Raw genomic sequence first — 18,522 nt, forward strand, 5'->3', positions numbered from 1 at the left:
CACAGGCGAACCCTGCTAACTTATAATGGGGTCTGTCAGGTTCTAGCATGGTGGCCATCATTGGAATCTGCGATGGCGCTTCCAAGTCATGGGGGGGGGGAGCAATGGGAGGCCGCACACTGCCACCAATGGTTGTTACTACTATAGAGAGAGGGGGGGCCGATGGTGGGCGCACACTGTGCCACCAACGATTTATTACAATAGAGGGAGGGAGGGGGGGGGGGGGTGCGATGGTGGGCGCACACTGTGCCACCAACGATATTCAAACTGGGGAGGGGGGGGGGTCTGATTCTTACAGGGGAATATGATAGTACAATTAACCCCTTTAGGTGCTGCACCTGAAGGGGTTAATTGTGCTATCATATCCCCCTGTAAGAGATCGGGTGGTGCCAGGCAGCAGGGGGCAGTCTTGTACAAAGTTTGCAGTGTATTCTAACTAGAAGCGTCCCCATTACCATGGGAACGCTTCTGTGTTAGAATATACTGTCGGAAATGAGTTTTCACGAAGTGAAAACTTAGATCAGAAAAAGCTTTTATGCAGATGGATCTTCGGATCCGTCTGTATGAAAGCAACCTACGGCCACGGATCACGGACACGGATGCCAATCTTGTGTGCATCCGTGTTCTTTCACGGACCCATTGACTTGAATGGGTCCGTGAACCGTTGTCCGTCAAAAAAATAGGACAGGTCATATTTTTTTGACGGACAGGATACACGGATCACGGCCTCGGCTGCAAAACGGTGCATTTTCCGATTTTTCCACGGACCCATTGAAAGTCAATGGGTCCGCGAAAAAAAACGGAAAACGGCACAACGGCCACGGATGCACACAACGGTCGTGTGCATGAGGCCTGAGTAAAAGCATTTTAAAGTTATTACCACATAAAGTGACACATGTCAGATTTGCTAAAAATGGTCGGGGCAGAAAGGTGAAAAATGGCTTGGTCCTGGAAGGGTTAATTATTTGCAGTGTTTACATCATATTTACACAGCCACCCACCAGCAAGATGACTGTACACAAAGCCTGCTTTTTTTCAGGAGAAAAATGGTAATCCACTGAATCATATGGAATGACTTTTCTTGCATGTGTGAACAGTATATAAAATAATCTGACCTCCGCCCCCACATGATAGGATTTTATTTATACAGATAGTTTAGCAAAGCGGTCTTTACAGTTGGGCTATATGGCGATCTTGGTCACACGATGGAGCCGTTCGATGATGTTGACAATGCCTGGCTCTGACAAGCAAAGTGCAGGGAGAACGGGGCCTCTAGGAGTAATGGCAACACCCCAGTTGCTCCCAGAGAATCATTTGCATATATTAAAACTTCTTTTTTTCACCAAAACGTAGCCACCTATCAGGGTGGGACCAAGAGAGAAAAATTCTGCTGACTAATGTTAACTTCTAATGCTATGAAACTGGTGACAGAAACCCTTCTTGAAGGATCCCTTTTTGGCTTTGTTGTGAACCCCTGGCAGGGACAGCTTGCTCCAAATCTAGCAAGAAAATGTGAAGCTGACATAATTCTCACTTACAAAAGGAAATACTTAAAGAGAACCTCTCACTATGACAGGAATCTGCAACCTTCGGCACTCCAGCTGCTGTGAAACTACAACTCCCAGCATGTAAACATGCTGAACTGTTCTTCTAGCCCCCCATAGAAGTGACTGGAGCATTCTGGGAGTTGTACTTTCTGAACAGCTGGAGTGCCGAAGGTTGCTGATCCCTGCACTATGAAATGCAGTGCAGTCTGCAGGCAGCTTGTTATAGAGCAAGAGGAGCTGAGCAGACTTTTGATCAGTAAAACTTGTAATTCATACATTTATATCTCTGCAGTTTGTAACTGAAGACCATCCCCGTGAACAGCTCTCAGTATAGAGAGAAGGTGTTAGTAGTGATGAATACACAATTACACAGACAATCACTCCCCCGTGTACTATGAAATCCGAAATAGCAAAGATATAAAAATATAAATTACACATTTTACTGAAGCTTTTCCCACAAAACTATATATCAATCTGCTCAGCTCCTCCTGCTCTATAACACTCTGCTTTCAGATTGCATTACATTTTGTGGTGACAGGTCCTCATTAAACAGCAGATATGATGTCTATGAAAAAAGCTTTCGCAACCAAGTACATAAACTGAGCCTTGGTAGTGAAGCAGGTAGGGCCTGTTATCTCCAAGATATTGATATGGCCAGACTTTACAGGGAATATGCCATTGTGGGGACATTTCTTAGTTCTCCAGAGGCAGATAATAACAATAGTGGGGAGAGGTATCTCAAGTTGTTCACCAAGGTTTAGGTGTCCCTCAAAAACCTCTCAAGATTGCGATGGCCTATATATTCACAATTCCATACAGTAATGCTCAAACTGAGAATTATTTTTTTATTGATGAGAATGGCATGGAGAAATAAGAGAAACAGTCTTGAGGGGGATAGTGTCAAGAGAGAACTTCAGATCTGAGTGAACCTGTTAGGTGTACAGAGATGGACCACAAATTCCTGGCCAAACCATGGAGGTGTGCAACTAAAATATAATATTCACTAGAACTACTACTTATAGTCTGCAGCTCGCAATATTTAAATAAAAAAAAAAAATAAATGATTGATAAACGAAAACTGTCTATAGTATATGCTATATACAAGCTTACATGCGGCATACAAGGCATATTGTGTGTACACAGTGTTTAACACAAGCACAGAAAGTGGCTGAACCTGCGACATATTCCTCAATGAATGTGTGTAATACACAGGAATATGGTGTCTGCTTCTAAGTACTTTTATACTGGAGTATTTAAGGCAGTATTTATACTATCTACAGCATGAAAATCAACTTGCGTGACATTCGAGCTTTATAATGTATGCTTCCAACTTCAGCACTCCTTTGGTAAAGTGGAATCAGTGAATATTTTTATTAGCTTTTTTGTGTAGGAGTGCACTTACAATGGTGTAAATACACTTTACATGGCAACATTATCCTCCGGTCCTCTTCTTTCTTCCATGGTGTTTGAAAAAGGTCTTAAAGGGTTTGTCCTATGAAAAATATTCTACAGTTTTCAAACCAGTACCTGGGTCTGAATACTCTTGTAAATGCATGTGATTAAAATTTTAGTATAGCTACTGAGTTATTCAATAAAATGTAGCTGTACAGCGCCACCTGCTGTTTTTTTATTTTATTTCTTTGACATGCTCAGTTTCATCCTTCAACTGCCTCCTCACGTGTGATAGGGAGAGCATGAACACACCTCCTCACCTGTGATAGGGAGAGCATGGACACGCCTCTTCACCTGTGATAGGGAGAGCGTGGACACGCCTCCTCACGTGTGATAGGGAGAGCATGGACATGCCTCCTCACGTGTGATAGGGAGAGCATGAACAACCCTCCTCACCTGCGATAGGGAGAGCATGGACACGCCTCCTCACCTGTGATAGGGAGAGCATGGACACTCCCCCCTCACCTGTAATAGGGAGAGCATGGACACGTCCCCTTAGCTGCAGCAGAAAAGACACTCCCCTTGAGCTTTCAGCTTGATATGAATCTAGCAGAGCAATGAACGGGGAGATCTCTGAGTCCATGTCAGGTACAGGGCTTGTTCTAGCTTTGTTAGGGCCCATTCACACGACCATACTGCTTTGCAGATCCGCAAAAAAGCTGAACTTTTCTTCCGCAAAAAAACAGAACAGAGTTGTTAATATGTTCAGTTTTTTTGCGGATTCATAGACTTGTATGGGTTCACAAAACGTTTTTGCGGACAAGTATAGTACATTGAAGTTTATTTTTGTGGAGCCGCGGTACAGAATAACGGATGCGGACAGAACACTGTGTAATGTCCGCATCTTTTGAGGGCCCATAGAAATTAATGGATCTGCAGACCTTCCGCAAAATTGCGGAACGGGTGCGGATCCGCACATATGGTCGTGTGAAAGAGGTTGTCATGTACACTTTTACATTAGTCCTGGGATAACCCCTTTAAGTTGACTGAAACATCACACCACACATTGCCTTCAGGAGTGCTGAAGTTACTGTACGGTATATACAACTCTCTACAGCATGGATGCCCAACCTGCGGCCCTCCAGCTGTTGTACAACTTCTATCATGCCTGGACAGCCTTCAGCTATCAGGGAATTCTGGGAGTTGTAGTTTTGCAACAGCTTGAGGGCCGCAGGTTGGGCATTCCTGGTCTAAAGCATTTGCTGCCTGGCAACATGCCTAATATATTCCAGTCGCCCAGGCAAAGCAAGCTGAGCACATTGCTCATGAGGGAGCCTGAATGAATAATTAAATCGGTGAGCCACAATTTTACTGAAATGCATTAGGATAAAACTGATCAGTTCTTTTCTGGTAGAGAGCCCCTAGGACGTAACTCAATGCCGGAAAAGAAAAACGCTAGTGTGAAAGTACCCTTAGCCAAAAGACGTGGTTATTTACCCTGATTTTGGACCATTATCTACAGTAATAAATAATATTATATATTTTTTTCCAACTGTCCCCCTTTGCCCCACTGTCAGCGCACAGAGCTGCACTGAAATACATTGTCAGGAGCTGTTGAGCTGGGCTAACATAATGGAGAGGACTCATGTGCGAATGCACAGCAGTCCTAGACTGTGTATGTCAGTGCAGTATTGAGTGTTGACAGCGGAGGTACAGTACACCATGAAGGGAGTGGAGAAGGTGAGCTGTGTCCATCATCTACAGTTTATGGTGAGTTCCTGCTTTATCTGTGTCCAGCTTTGTAATAGAGGTGTTATCTTTCATTGTAATCCTGCCTCTGATAATAATGAGAAGATTGTGAAATGACCTCAACAAAACTGAAAACATCAGAATACTATAATGTTCAGTGGTCAGTATGAAAAAGACTTCACGACTTATTTGAAAATATAGCCAGTGACATGGGACATGGGAAATTAGAAAAAAAAAACACCTAAAAAATTGATAAACATTTAGTCATCTTAAAAATATGGCAAAAGCCACTTTCTGAAAATACATTTCCTCAAGTCCATCTTTAGAAGGGAGGTCAGTGTTGGCTAAATCGACTTTGGGAGGACACCGACACTTATCTCGCTGGTCCATCTAGACTGGGTACAGCAGCTTTTCTGATATATTCCACAGAAGAACCATAACAACATTTCTCTAAAAATACCCTCTACCCTAAGGCCTCTTTCACACGGGCGTCATGTTTTTGGCCGGGATAAGAAGCGGGTGCGTTGCGGGAAAATGCACAATTTTTCTGCACGAGTGCAAAACATTGTAATGCGTTTTGCACGCGCGTGAGAAAAATCGGCATGTTTGGTACCCAAACCCGAACTTCTTCACTGAAGTTCAGGTTTGGGTTAGGTGTTGTGTAGATTTTATTATTTTCCCTTATAACATGGTTATAAGGGAAAATAATAGCAGTCTTAATACAGAATGCATAGTACAATAGGGCTGGAGGGGTTAAAAAAATAAAAATAATTTAACTCACCTTAATCCACTTGCTCGCGCAGCCCGGCTTTTCTTCTGTCTTCATCTTTGCTGTGCACAGGAATAGGACTTTTGATGACGTCACTGCGCTCATCACATGGTCCGTCACATGATCTATCACCATGGTGATGGGTCATGTGACGGACATGTGATGAGCGCAGTGACGTCACCACAGGTCCTTTTCCTGTGCACAGCAAAGATGAAGACAGAAGAAAAGCCGGGCTGCGTGAGCAAGTGAATTAAGGCGAGTTAAAACATTTTTTTTTCTTTTTTTAACCCCTCCAGCCCTATTGTACTATGCATTCTGTATTAAGAATGCTATTATTTTCCCTTATAGCCATGTTATAAGGGAAAATAATAATGATCGGGTCCCCATCCCGTCTCCTAGCAACCGTGCGTGAAAATCGCACCGCATCCGCACTATGGGGCCTGTGAAAAACGCACAAAATAGAGCATGCTGCAATTTAGGGGTGGGCGATATGGCCTAAAATCTATATTGCGATATAATTTTAAGCATGTGCGATATGCGATATATATTGCGATATATTGTTTTCTATATTAGGGGGGGGGTGTTTAAATTTTATTTATTTTTTACTTTTTATTTATTAACTATTGGCCTCCTTAAGGGCTAGAACCCTTGTCATATTCACCCTAATAGAGCTCTATAGAGGACTTTACACTCTCCCTGCTGCCCTGTGCATAGTGCACACAACAGCAGGGAGCTGACCATGGCGGCAGCCTCTGATCTGCCCCCCTTCCCCAGCCTCTGATCTGCCCCCCTTCCCCAGCCTCTGAACTGCCCCCCTTCCCCAGCCTCTGATCTGCCCCCCTTCCCCAGCCTCTGATCTGCCCCCTTCCCCAGCCTCTGATCTTCTCCCCAGCCTCTGATCTGCCCCCCTTCCCCAGCCTCTGATCTTCTCCCCAGCCTCTGATCTGCCCCCCTTCCCCAGCCTCTGATCTTCTCCCCAGCCTCTGATCTGCCCCCCTTCCCCAGCCTCTGATCTTTTCCCCAGCCTCTGATCTGCCCCCCTTCCCCAGCCTCTGATCTTTTCCCCAGCCTCTGATCTTTTCCCCAGCCTCTGATCTTTTCCCCAGCCTCTGATCTTCTCCCCAGCCTCTGATCTTCTCCCCAGCCTCTGATCTGCCCCCCTTCCCCAGCCTCTGATCTGCCCCCCTTCCCCAGCCTCTGATCTGCCCCCCTTCCCCAGCCTCTGATCTGCCCCCTTCCCCAGCCTCTGATCTTCTCCCCAGCCTCTGATCTGCCCCCCTTCCCCAGCCTCTGATCTTCTCCCCAGCCTCTGATCTGCCCCCCTTCCCCAGCCTCTGATCTGCCCCTCCTTCCCCAGCCTCTGATCTTCTCCCCAGCCTCTGATCTGCCCCCCTTCCCCAGCCTCTGATCTTTTCCCCAGCCTCTGATCTTTTCCCCAGCCTCTGATCTTTTCCCCAGCCTCTGATCTTTTCCCCAGCCTCTGATCTGCCCCCCTTCCCCAGCCTCTGATCTGCCTCCCTTCCCCAGCCTCTGATCTGCCCCCTCTGGTAACGCAAACCCCCCCTCCCCAGTATTAATCATTGGTGGCAGTGGCCACAGGGTCCCCCTCCTCCCCCCCATCATTGGTGGCAGTTTGCAGTTCCGATCGGAGCCCCAGCAGTGTAATGCTGGGGCTCCGATCGGTTACCATGGCAGCCAGGAGTCACGCTGCTGAAGTCCTGGCTGCCATGGTATGTTAGTGAGCAGAGAGCAGCGCATTATACTCACGTGCGCTGTGGCCGCCGGTCGCTCCTTCTTCTCATAGGTCTGTGCGGCGCATTGCTAATGCTGTAAGCATTAGCTATCCGCCGCACAGACAGAAGAAGGAGCGACCGGCAGCCACAGCGCACGTGAGTATAATGCGCTGCTCTCTGCTCACTAACATACCATGACAGCCAGGACTTCAGCAGCGTGACTCCTGGCTGCCATGGTAACCGATCGGAGCCCCAGCATTACACTGCTGGGGCTCCGATCGGAACTGCAAACTGCCACCAATGATGGGGGGGAGGAGGGGGACCCTGAGGGATATGGCCGGCACATTCATTGGTAGTGCAGTGGCCACAGTCCCTCCCCTCCTCCTCCTACTCTGTCCTCATTGGTGTTCAGCGGCAGCCGCGCACAGTGGGGAGGGAGAGACTCCCTCCTCCCCCCTCCTCCTCCCTCCACTGTGCCGGCCGGCTCAGAACATGGTGCGCGCGATCATATCGCGGTCCGGCGATATAGGCGATATGGCGAAAATCCATATCGTGGCCCAAATTCATATCGCATATCGCCTATATCGCCTATACCGCCCACCCCTACTGCAATTTACACGCAACGCACAAGTGATGCGTGAAAATCATCGCTCATGTGAACAGCCCCACAGAAATGAATGGGTCCGGATTCAGTGCGGGTGCCCGTGTGAAAGGGGCCTAAATGTTTTAACCTAATTAGGGGCCTCCTGACCTGATAATGCCCTATTGGCTTTAATCATCTAGGTATGATTCACAGGAAGGGCCAATGCTTAAGAATTATTCCCTTCCAACAAGGATTAAAAGGCTTCTGCTTAATAAAAAACCACAGTCCTACATTAACAGAAGCCAGTGTGTAGAGAGACAGAGCATAGTTACAGAGTGCCGGGAGGGAATAGCTTGTGCTCCACACAAGCAAGCAGATGTGCACCTTAAAGGGGTTCTCGGGGAATCATACAAGATTGCCTCCAGCAACCCATCCTAGTATGTGAATAAGACGGTTCTTGCAGAGCTGACTCGGGGGTTCACTTTACATTGCTGAGCTGCAGGATCCTGTCAGGCATATCATCATAGACATCAATTGAGAAAAACCACGATGCACTTTTTTGTTTCCATAATAAGAACCACTTTTCTTCCCGGCCAGACCATCACCAAATCACATTTTTATCATAACTGACTGACGTGATGTCATAGACATCTCTCTTATACAGTGATAAGTGTTCTGTTCTTGTGTAATGATTATATTTTATGACAAAAAAAGTCACAATTACAATTGTTATGTGCAAGTGGTACTGATAATTTTTGTATATCCTGTATTATAAAGGGGTATTCCAGTTATATTAAGTTATCCACAGGATAGGGAATAACTATTAGATTGGTGGGGGTCCTACCAGTGGTACTCCCACCAATCATGATAACATGGGCTCCATAACCAGCAGGGACCTCAGAAATGAAAGGAGCAGCAGGTCATGCAAGGACACTGCTGGTCCACTCAGCTCAATGGGACCTACTGGAAACAGCCAAGAGATGTACTCCCCCCTGCATTCATTTGGGGGGGGGGAAGCATGCAGGGAGAAGGTCCCAGCGGTAGGAATTTCACAGATCTAGCAGTTATCCCCTATCCTGTGTATAGGGAATACCTTTAAATAACCGGAATACCCCTTTAAGCGATGTGCAGTAGAAAAGAGCAAATATATTTGTGTTTTTCTAATACTCTGATAGATAATGAGCACTCAACTAAAAACCTGGAACCCTTTTAGTCAAATACAAAGAACTGTATAATTAACACAATGCACCTCTTCCTTCATCAGTGTAATGCAGCGCAATATATTCCCCGGAAAAGCTTTAGACTAAGCATAAGTCCAGTGCTATAAGCAGCTTTAGTCAGATAAAACCCTCCATATGCCAGGCCTGGTGTAGCAGAACTGAATAACACGTCAGATGACCACATAGACAAAAAATGGAAAGAAAAAAAATGCACTACCCTGTAATGATTTTATTGGTACTTTAAACCGGCTGATACAGTTCTGTGGAAGTGATCACACCTTCAAAAGGTGTGCAATCAAAGACACAATGGGGGACATTTATAAAAAGTATATTTTGGTTTTCTATCAACAGGATAAATTTGTCCAATTTTTCCAAGTGCCACATTATGAAAAATGGTATGTAGACACGTTTGAGCGGTCACGAGCTGCTGCCAATCTTCTCCATAGAGGTCAGCTGCCTGTTGGCCTGGCCGGAGCCATGGAGTCCCATTGCTATGGCTCTTCTCTACTTGTGTGACGTAAGTCTTCCAGGACTTTAAAGGGAAGATGCTCCAGTAAGTCCATGTATTTGTTATCAGCCTTGTGAAGAGTTTCCTGGCGTTTTTTTCCTGTTTGTAGTCTATGTTTGACCTGTCTGACTCTTCTTAATACTGGATATGCCATGTATCAGTCCTGGCGTGACCTTCTGATACTGACTTTGCACTTGTAGCTGCCCATTACCAAAGGATCAGTTCTGACTACAACTCTAAATCTAACCTGCTACCAGTTATCTAGCCATCTACTGGGGACTATCTTTGGGACCATAACTTCATCCACAACTCCTTGTTGGGAGTTAAAAATGAATGAATAAGACTACAGATCCTTGAACACAGGCTGAGGACCAAGTCAATAGGGAACGAGCATTGGTATGAACACATGTTCCTGATAATTGCCCTGTGTGAGGGTGCCGCCAATCACTTGATGACTGAGCAACTACTCATTCATCAGGAGAGCACATCTTTTATGCACCACATAAAACCCTCATTCATTGGCAGTACGTCACCCTGTACAAACAAGGATGTGGAAGCAAGGAAAATGTATGAGGATGAATCATTGTAGTATCAACATTCAGCCGCATACAGCCTGGTACACTGCTGCATGTAAATGCAGCTAACGAACAGGCAACGACCGGGAAGCAACAAAAGGGCCTAACAGACAATTCAAAAATTGGAAAAAACACTCCTGAAAATGTTAATTTTTATTTTACATTTTGATTGATGGGTGAAGAGGAATTATGAACATGTACAGAAGTCCATGTGACCTTTCCCCTCCAACATGTACAGGTCAACCAGGAAGACAGAGGGCCAGATTTATCATTAGCTCAGGTCAGAATAATGGAGTGAAAAAAGTCCCCCAAAAAGTCCCAAACGCTAAAACTGCGCACAAATTTGCGACTTTTTTCTGCTCTGCACTATGCTCGCCAGTTTTCTGAAAGTGGGCGTGTTTTCTTATGTAAATTAATCTCTAGACAGATTTACTATTGGGACTATTTAAAAAGTCGCAAAAAAAATCTCAATTTCACTCCAGTGAGGACCATGCTTATCTTATGAGACTTTTTAGTAGAACATGCGACTTTTTCATAAAAACGTGCGACTTTTTCATAAAAACGTGCGACTTTTGTAAAGTTGCTTACTGACGGATAAACTGCTACCGTCAAACCACATTTATTACAGTCTTAAAGGGCCGATCATAAATCTGACTTGGTTAAAACTGACTTTAGCCGTATGTTAAAGTGGAGTGAGCTGTCAGAGTCGTGATAAATCTGGCCCAGAATCTTTTTCTTCTCCTCCTACAGCCCCCAGTGCCCCATATACCTGTTTTTCTTGTCAGCACTTTCCTTCCCCTTTTGTCTGCATTTTATCTTGGTAGGATGTTACATGTTGAACTTCCTGTTGGGTTTTCTACACAAATCCAGCATGTTTTGCTCTGATACATTTCACAGGGCGGAAAGATGAAAACAGGAAGTCATGCATGTTAATATCCTGCCAAGATGAAATGATGCAGAAAAATGGGGAAGAAAAGTGCTGGAATGAAAAATCCAGTATATGGGGCAACAGTATGCAGTGCTTAAGGTACTCTGAGCAGATAAAAAAATAAATTTTATAAAACTGGAGAATTCCCTTTTAAAGCCATTTCTTTTATCCGTCTGTTCCAAGTTTTCCCCCAAGGGAGCCCAGCCCTATGGACAATCAGCCTTTCAGTTCAGTCTAGAGTCTCTTAGGTCCGGTGGCAGCTTCAGTCTCCAAATTGTTAACTAAATGTAATTAAGTGTTATTATGAAAGTAAAGTGTTATTTCTGGGGGCTGATCATCCTGTGTAAAAAGTGATCTGCTGTCCAGAAACAATGAATCTGTATGGGAATGAGCGATTACAGTAGCCATCGCTTGTCCAAAAAGAAGATGATTGTTACAACTAGTAAATCCAACTCTCTCCTTCGCTGGTGATCGGGCAATTATAGGGAGCTTTTAGTTCACTCCCAATAATTGCCAGTAGTTGTTAGTTGTCCTGTATAAAGAGGTCTATACATTTAGCACAAGCTTGTCTATTAAAAATACACTTAGATCTCAGAAAACTCCTTACGGCTCCATTCAGACGTCCATAACATGTTTTGCGGATCCACAGATCCGCAAAACACGGACAGCGGCAATGTGCGTTCCGCATTTTGCAGAACGCACATTGCACTAATAGAATATGCCTATTCTTGTCCGTAATTGCGGACAAGAATAGGACATGTTCTATTTTTTTTCGGGAACGGAATTGCGGACCCGGAAGTGCGGGTCCGCAATTCCGTATCCGGACAGCACGAGCTGTCACCACCCCTGACATACCTAGTTTAATAGCTTCATGCATTCCCTGTGTAATGACAATTCTGGAGCATCTATTCTTATAGCGCTATGTTGTACCATTCCTTTATTATTCGCGCTATAAGTTATGAATGAATTGCTATTAGCCGTCAGTAAGGGTACAGAGGGGAGGTAACCAGTTGGGGGAGGGGTGTACCTGCACAGTCTGACTCTATCCAATCAGTGCTGCCATTTTCAGACTGTGCAGGTACAGAGTGGTGAAAGGGCAGGATATTATGGGGGCCTGGTTCAAATGGCAGAAATAAATACTGTGCTGCTTGGCTAATAACATCTAGGAAACACAATGGGCTCCCCCAGTGATTGACAGCCTGAATGGACCCACTCCTGTTCACCTGCTTACAAGGGAGGAGGGGTGCGCTTCCCTTACAAATACAGCACATTACTTCTTTCTTTGGTGGCTCCTGTTGGTAACAATGTAATATGTCTTGTGCCATTTGGGCTAATAGAAGAGCAGACCTGTCCCCATAGTATGCTGCCTTTATCGGGGTAGCACTGTATGGTGACAGATCCACTTTAAGCTTTATATAACACCCAGTTACGACTGGAAAACTGGACAAGACCGAGAGCGTTTCTAAAAGCAATAGATCTGCTATTTTGCTAAACTTTTGAAAGCAGAACTGTAAGTCGCTTTATTAAGCTTTAACATGATAATGCAAACAGTTTTATAGGGGAATTTTAACCTACTGAAAATCCATGCCTGCTATGAATGATCAGACTGCCGAGTACATGACATCCATGGGTCAGCACTGGTGCAATATGTCAGGGCATAAGTAGATGTATTGTGAAGACCAGGAGCAGAGCACACACGTGGGCACCTCGCTGGAATGTTCCTAGGAATGCAGCCCAGCTTTCTGCATGCCCCAGGTGTAATTCCTGCACCTAGAACATAGACAGGGAGGAACCTAAAGGAAACCCTCTCCACCCAGCGCTCCAGCGTTTACCTTCCTCAGCCAAAAGCTTCAGATGAAGGGCATTCACTGTCCAAGAAATATATTCACCTGCTTCTTCTGTATTCAGATGCTGCGGCAGTGTAAACCTAGACTAGACAGTAAAGATGTGTAACGTGCTGGATGGTAAACCTGGTGCATGGCTGCACATCTGTCTAATACCACCTATTGGTTGGCTTATCTTGGAACAAAATGGTGGCAGAAAAGGCTGTATCTTAGACCATGCCCATTTCCCACTATACCACACCCGTTTCCACATAAGCCGCGTCCTCCCTCAAGAAGCAAGGCACGGTGGACAATTCTCTCCTTAGTGATTCACGGACGTGTGCTGTCCACATTCTCCATGGACAGCATATTCACACATCAGTGTTTTAGCACGGTCCATGGGTCCGTGGTTTTAGCACAGACCCTATTTTTTCCATCACATCACACCCATTATATTCTATGGGTCCATGACAATGACGGATGCAACATGGATGCATTCGTATTTCATCCGTGTTTCATGGACCACTAAGAGGAGATATTCTCAAAAATAATTTTCAGCTGTACAGTGTCTGTGGATAACACACGGAGAGCAATAAACGGACACACGGACCAAACACAGAAATCCTCACAGATGAATCACTGACCATCTTATCGCGGATTTAATTATGGACACGGACATGTGAATGAGGCCTAAGGGTATGTTCCCAAGAGACATTAATTGCAAATGTAAAATCAGATGTAGATTTTGATGCACCATCTGCAGCAACATTCGCATTTGTCAGATTGAAAATAGTGAAACAATTTCTCCATGGATTCCACACAGATATTTTTTCCAGCATGTACATGAGATCTGCTGCTACTGTAAAAACTGGAGATTTTCCGCTTGAAATTCCACAGCAGGAAATTTGCAGCATATCTGTCCTGTGAGAAGTATCAAAACTGAGTCTGTCAGCTTGTTTTGGTCTATTAAACTAACATTATCATCAGGATAGGTCATCAGTATCAGATCGGTGGGGGCCCGACTATTGTCTCACCCGCAGATCAGCTGTTTGAAGGCGTAGCAGTAGGAGTGCTGCTTTCACTTCCACTTCCTTTATAGATCTGTACCAGCACTAAAAATACACCCCTCGCTGTACCAAAGTTTTGTCCATCATGTAAATAAGCCCCTTGCTTCTGCACAGCATCTTAATCCTGCTATCGCCCGGCTCCGTAATCTCATGTCTGTGCTGTCAGAATTTCAGTGCATGCACAGTACGAGATTTGCGCTTGCACAAGAGCCGCAGCCCCTTCGAAGACCTCATCGGTGGGGTGCCTGGAGTTGAACCCTAGCCAATCTGATATAGATAACCTGACCCCAACCAATCTGATATTGGTCACCAATATCTGTAGTCCGGACAACCCTTTTAATGTTCAGCAGAGCCTTTGCAATCTAGAAGAGCATATGGTCAGGAATCTGTGTTCGCAGTAGTGCCGCAGCCTTATCTCTGCTCACCAAGAACAGAGCCGCCCACTTGACAGCGGCTGTGCTTGGTATAGCAGCTCAGTCCCATGCACTTCAATGGGGCTGAGCTGCTCCCAGACCGATGAACATGATGTCCCATGGCCTAGGGAGAGCTGTGAAATGGCCATGGCGCTACTGCGCGTGCTGGTACCTTTTCAAACAGCTGATTGGCAGGGGTCCCAGGTGTGAGACCCCAGAGGATAGGTAATCAGGAAAAAGGTCTTGGAAAACCACTTTAAAGGGAATCTGTCACTATGAAAATAAATTAATCTTATAGAACAGGAGGAGCTGAGCCGATTGAGATATAGTTTTATAGAAAGTGATTCAGTATAACTTGAAATTTATACATGCAAATTCCTGCTCATTCTGGGCTTTGAAGTCAAGGAGCCGGTCCTGCCAGTGATTGGCAGCTATCTCTGTATACACAGTAACAGAGGGAAGGCTGTCAATCACTGATAGGACTGGCTCCATGACTGTGTATACAGGGAAGGCTGTCAATCACTGATAGGACCGGCTCCATGACTGTGTATACAGGGAAGGCTGTCAATCACTGATAGGACCGGCTCCATGACTGTGTATTGAAGGGGAGGCTGTCAATCACTGATAGGACAGGCTCCATGACTGTGTATACAGGGAAGGCTGTCAATCACTGATAGGACCGGCTCCATGACTGTGTATACAGGGAAGGCTGTCAATCACTGATAGGACCGGCTCCATGACTGTGTATACAGGGAAGGCTGTCAATCACTGATAGGACCGGCTCCATGACTGTGTATACAGGGAAGGCTGTCAATCACTGATAGGACCGGCTCCATGACTGTGTATACAGGGAAGGCTGTCAATCACTGATAGGACCGGCTCCATGACTGTGTATACAGGGAAGGCTGTCAGCTACTAATAGGACTGGCTCCATGACTGTGTATACAGGGAAGGCTGTCAATCACTGATAGGACCGGCTCCATGACTGTGTATACAGGGAAGGCTGTCAATCACTGATAGGACTGGCTCCATGACTGTGTATACAGGGAAGGCTGTCAATCACTGATAGGACCGGCTCCATGACTGTGTATTGAAGGGGAGGCTGTCAATCACTGATAGGACAGGCTCCATGACTGTGTATACAGGGAAGGCTGTCAATCACTGATAGGACCGGCTCCATGACTGTGTATACAGGGAAGGCTGTCAATCACTGATAGGACCGGCTCCATGACTGTGTATACAGGGAAGGCTGTCAATCACTGATAGGACCGGCTCCATGACTGTGTATACAGGGAAGGCTGTCAGCTACTAATAGGACTGGCTCCATGACTGTGTATACAGGGAAGGCTGTCAATCACTGATAGGACCTCCTCCATGACTGTGTATACAGGGAAGGCTGTCAATCACTGATAGGACCGGCTCCATGACTGTGTATACAGGGAAGGCTGTCAGCTACTAATAGGACTGGCTCCATGACTGTGTATACAGGGAAGGCTGTCAATCACTGATAGGACCGGCTCCATGACTGTGTATACAGGGAAGGCTGTCAATCACTGATAGGACTGGCTCCATGACTGTGTATACAGGGAAGGCTGTCAATCACTGATAGGACCGGCTCCATGACTGTGTATACAGGGAAGGCTGTCAATCACTGATAGGACCGGCTCCATGACTGTGTATACAGGGAAGGCTGTCAATCACTGATAGGACCGGCTCCATGACTGTGTATACAGGGAAGGCTGTCAATCACTGATAGGACCGGCTCCATGACTGTGTATACAGGGAAGGCTGTCAATCACTGATAGGACCGGCTCCATGACTGTGTATACAGGGAAGGCTGTCAGCTACTAATAGGACTGGCTCCATGACTGTGTATACAGGGAAGGCTGTCAATCACTGATAGGACCTGCCTCCATGACTGTGTATACAGGGAAGGCTGTCAATCACTGATAGGACCGGCTCCATGACTGTGTATACAGGGAAGGCTGTCAATCACTGATAGGACCGGCTCCATGACTGTGTATACAGGGAAGGCTGTCAATCACTGATAGGACCGGCTCCATGACTGTGTATACAGGGAAGGCTGTCAATCACTGATAGGACCGGCTCCATGACTGTGTATACAGGGAAGGCTGTCAATCACTGATAGGACCGGCTCCTTGACTTCAAAGCTCAAAAGGAGCAGGAATTTAAATAAATGAAATACAAGTTTTACTGAATATTTTCCCATAAAACTACCGTATATCTCATTCTTCTCAGCTCCTCCTGCTCTAAACCTGCTGACACCATGTTCAATGTGACAGGTTCCCTTTAACAACAATGATATATGGAAGGAAACTGATGATACATAGATTAGATAGATAGATAGATAGATAGATAAGAAAGGAAAAAAGCAGAACACATTAAACGCGGGTGCAAGTTCTTATGGGGGCCTGTGACGAAGGTCCCAAATACATATAGAAGAAAAAAGGCAGCACTCCAAAATAGTGGGAAAAAAGTGGATGGTTTATTCACCCATCTACCAGCAACGTTTCAGCTCTCTCATTGGAGCCTTTGTCAGCTAGAAGTTGTTGCTAGATGGGTGAATAAACATTCCACTTTTTTTCCATTAATTTGGAGTGCTGCCTTTTTTCTTCTAGATAGATAGATAGATATCCTGAATCCAAGTCTCACATAAGGACTCTGTGGGGAAAATAGCGTTGCAGTTTTGGTGTAAAATCATATTGAGTGATGTCTGACATACTTTTAAAATGTCAGCCAGATCATTATCTAAAAGCAACAACTCTTTAAAACAGGTTTTACTGCTACTCCAGCTCTGTCCTGTCGCACGTGAGCTTCACGGTTGTAAGACAAGCTTTTGTCTTCAGACACTGATAAATATGTTTATTAGCCGTTTCCCAGTCTTCTCACCCCTTTCAGAAGACTCCAATTTCCGTGATCCATTACCAGCTTTGAATGACAGCACCTTGGTAAATGAGCCCCTATACTGTTGACTTAGGACAATCTAAATAGACCCCAAGGAAAAACTATAATAATATAGCAGCACCATTTTTTGTGGAAATGTACATTTTTCAAAAACAGTTTTTCCTCAGATTAAGGCCTCATGCACACGGCCGTTGTTTTGGTCCACATCCGAGCAGCAGTTTTTGCAGCTTGGATGCGGACTCATTCACTTCAATAGGACCGCAAAAGATGCGGACAGCACTCCGTGTGCTGTCCGCATCCGTTGCTTTGTTCCGTGGTCTGCAAAATAAATATAACCTGTGCTATTCTTGTTTGTTTTGCAGACAAGGACAGGCAGTTATATCAATGGCTGTCCATGCCGTTCCGCAAATTGCGGAACGCACACAGACGCCATCCGTGTTTTGCAGATCCGCGATTTGCGGACTGCAAAACACACAACAGTCGTGTGCATGAGGCCTAAATTTGTAATGCCAGCATCTTCATAATGACATCAAACAGGCTTACCCCAAAATCGGTCCCGGCTGTCTGTACACCGCACTGCTGATTACCAGTGTCCTCTCACAGAATCCAGTGTATGTAGTCTGCATCGACGCTAAATCTATTCTGCATTTCATTGAATTGGCTGTAGGCTCCTTTGGCAGGAGCTTCAGTCTTTTTTCAATGGATCGAGCATTTGCAGGACACCTTAGGGTAATAATCTTCTAAGCCATATTTGATGCAGTGCTGAAATCTTCAAGAGTTGACTTCTATTACAAGGAAGGACACCTAGAAGGTAAAATGAATACTTAGACAAGGTTGTTGTTATAATTCACAGCCTATAATTCAGCTGAGCACAGAAAACATTTACCAAGCATATAAACTACATTCATCACTTTGATATGAGGATGTATGACAATGTCTAGTGGTTACAGGTTAATAGTCATGATGTGTGTTTAGATCACTCCCTTTACACAATCCACCAACCTCCCTCCCATCCTGTATTTACATTGGTAGCTACTCACTTTAGTTTCTGATGTAGGGACCCGGCTGACACTGACACACTCTATATAAAATCAGAAAATAAAGAACACAAACAAATAGGAAGAAGATGTTTCTTAGTTTGCTTACTTTGTGGCTGAATTTTAAGCCAAAATCTTGGCATATGCTTCCAGATTTTAAGCCACACCTCCTTTCAAACAAGCCATGCTCCTTTGTCTGGCAAGCAAACAATAATAATTGTCGTGCAAACCATGTACGAGAGTTTTTGGCACA

The 18,522-nt window shown here is 45.2% G+C and overlaps 1 protein-coding gene across 3 annotated transcripts in view; it reads right to left on the reverse strand.

Moving 5' to 3' along the window:
- TNK2 (tyrosine kinase non receptor 2) overlaps positions 1-18,522 on the reverse strand; it is a 228,482-nt gene that overhangs the window by 170,824 nt on the left and 39,136 nt on the right. For all 3 annotated transcript variants that reach the window (XM_044289991.1, XM_044289992.1, XM_044289993.1), the window contains exon 2: positions 17,776-18,036. The gene's annotated coding sequence lies outside the window, so the exon portion shown is untranslated. The remainder of the gene's footprint in view (positions 1-17,775; positions 18,037-18,522) is intronic.

This window comes from Bufo gargarizans, chromosome 4 (genome assembly GCF_014858855.1).
Source record: "Bufo gargarizans isolate SCDJY-AF-19 chromosome 4, ASM1485885v1, whole genome shotgun sequence".
Taxonomy (NCBI): domain Eukaryota; kingdom Metazoa; phylum Chordata; class Amphibia; order Anura; family Bufonidae; genus Bufo; species Bufo gargarizans.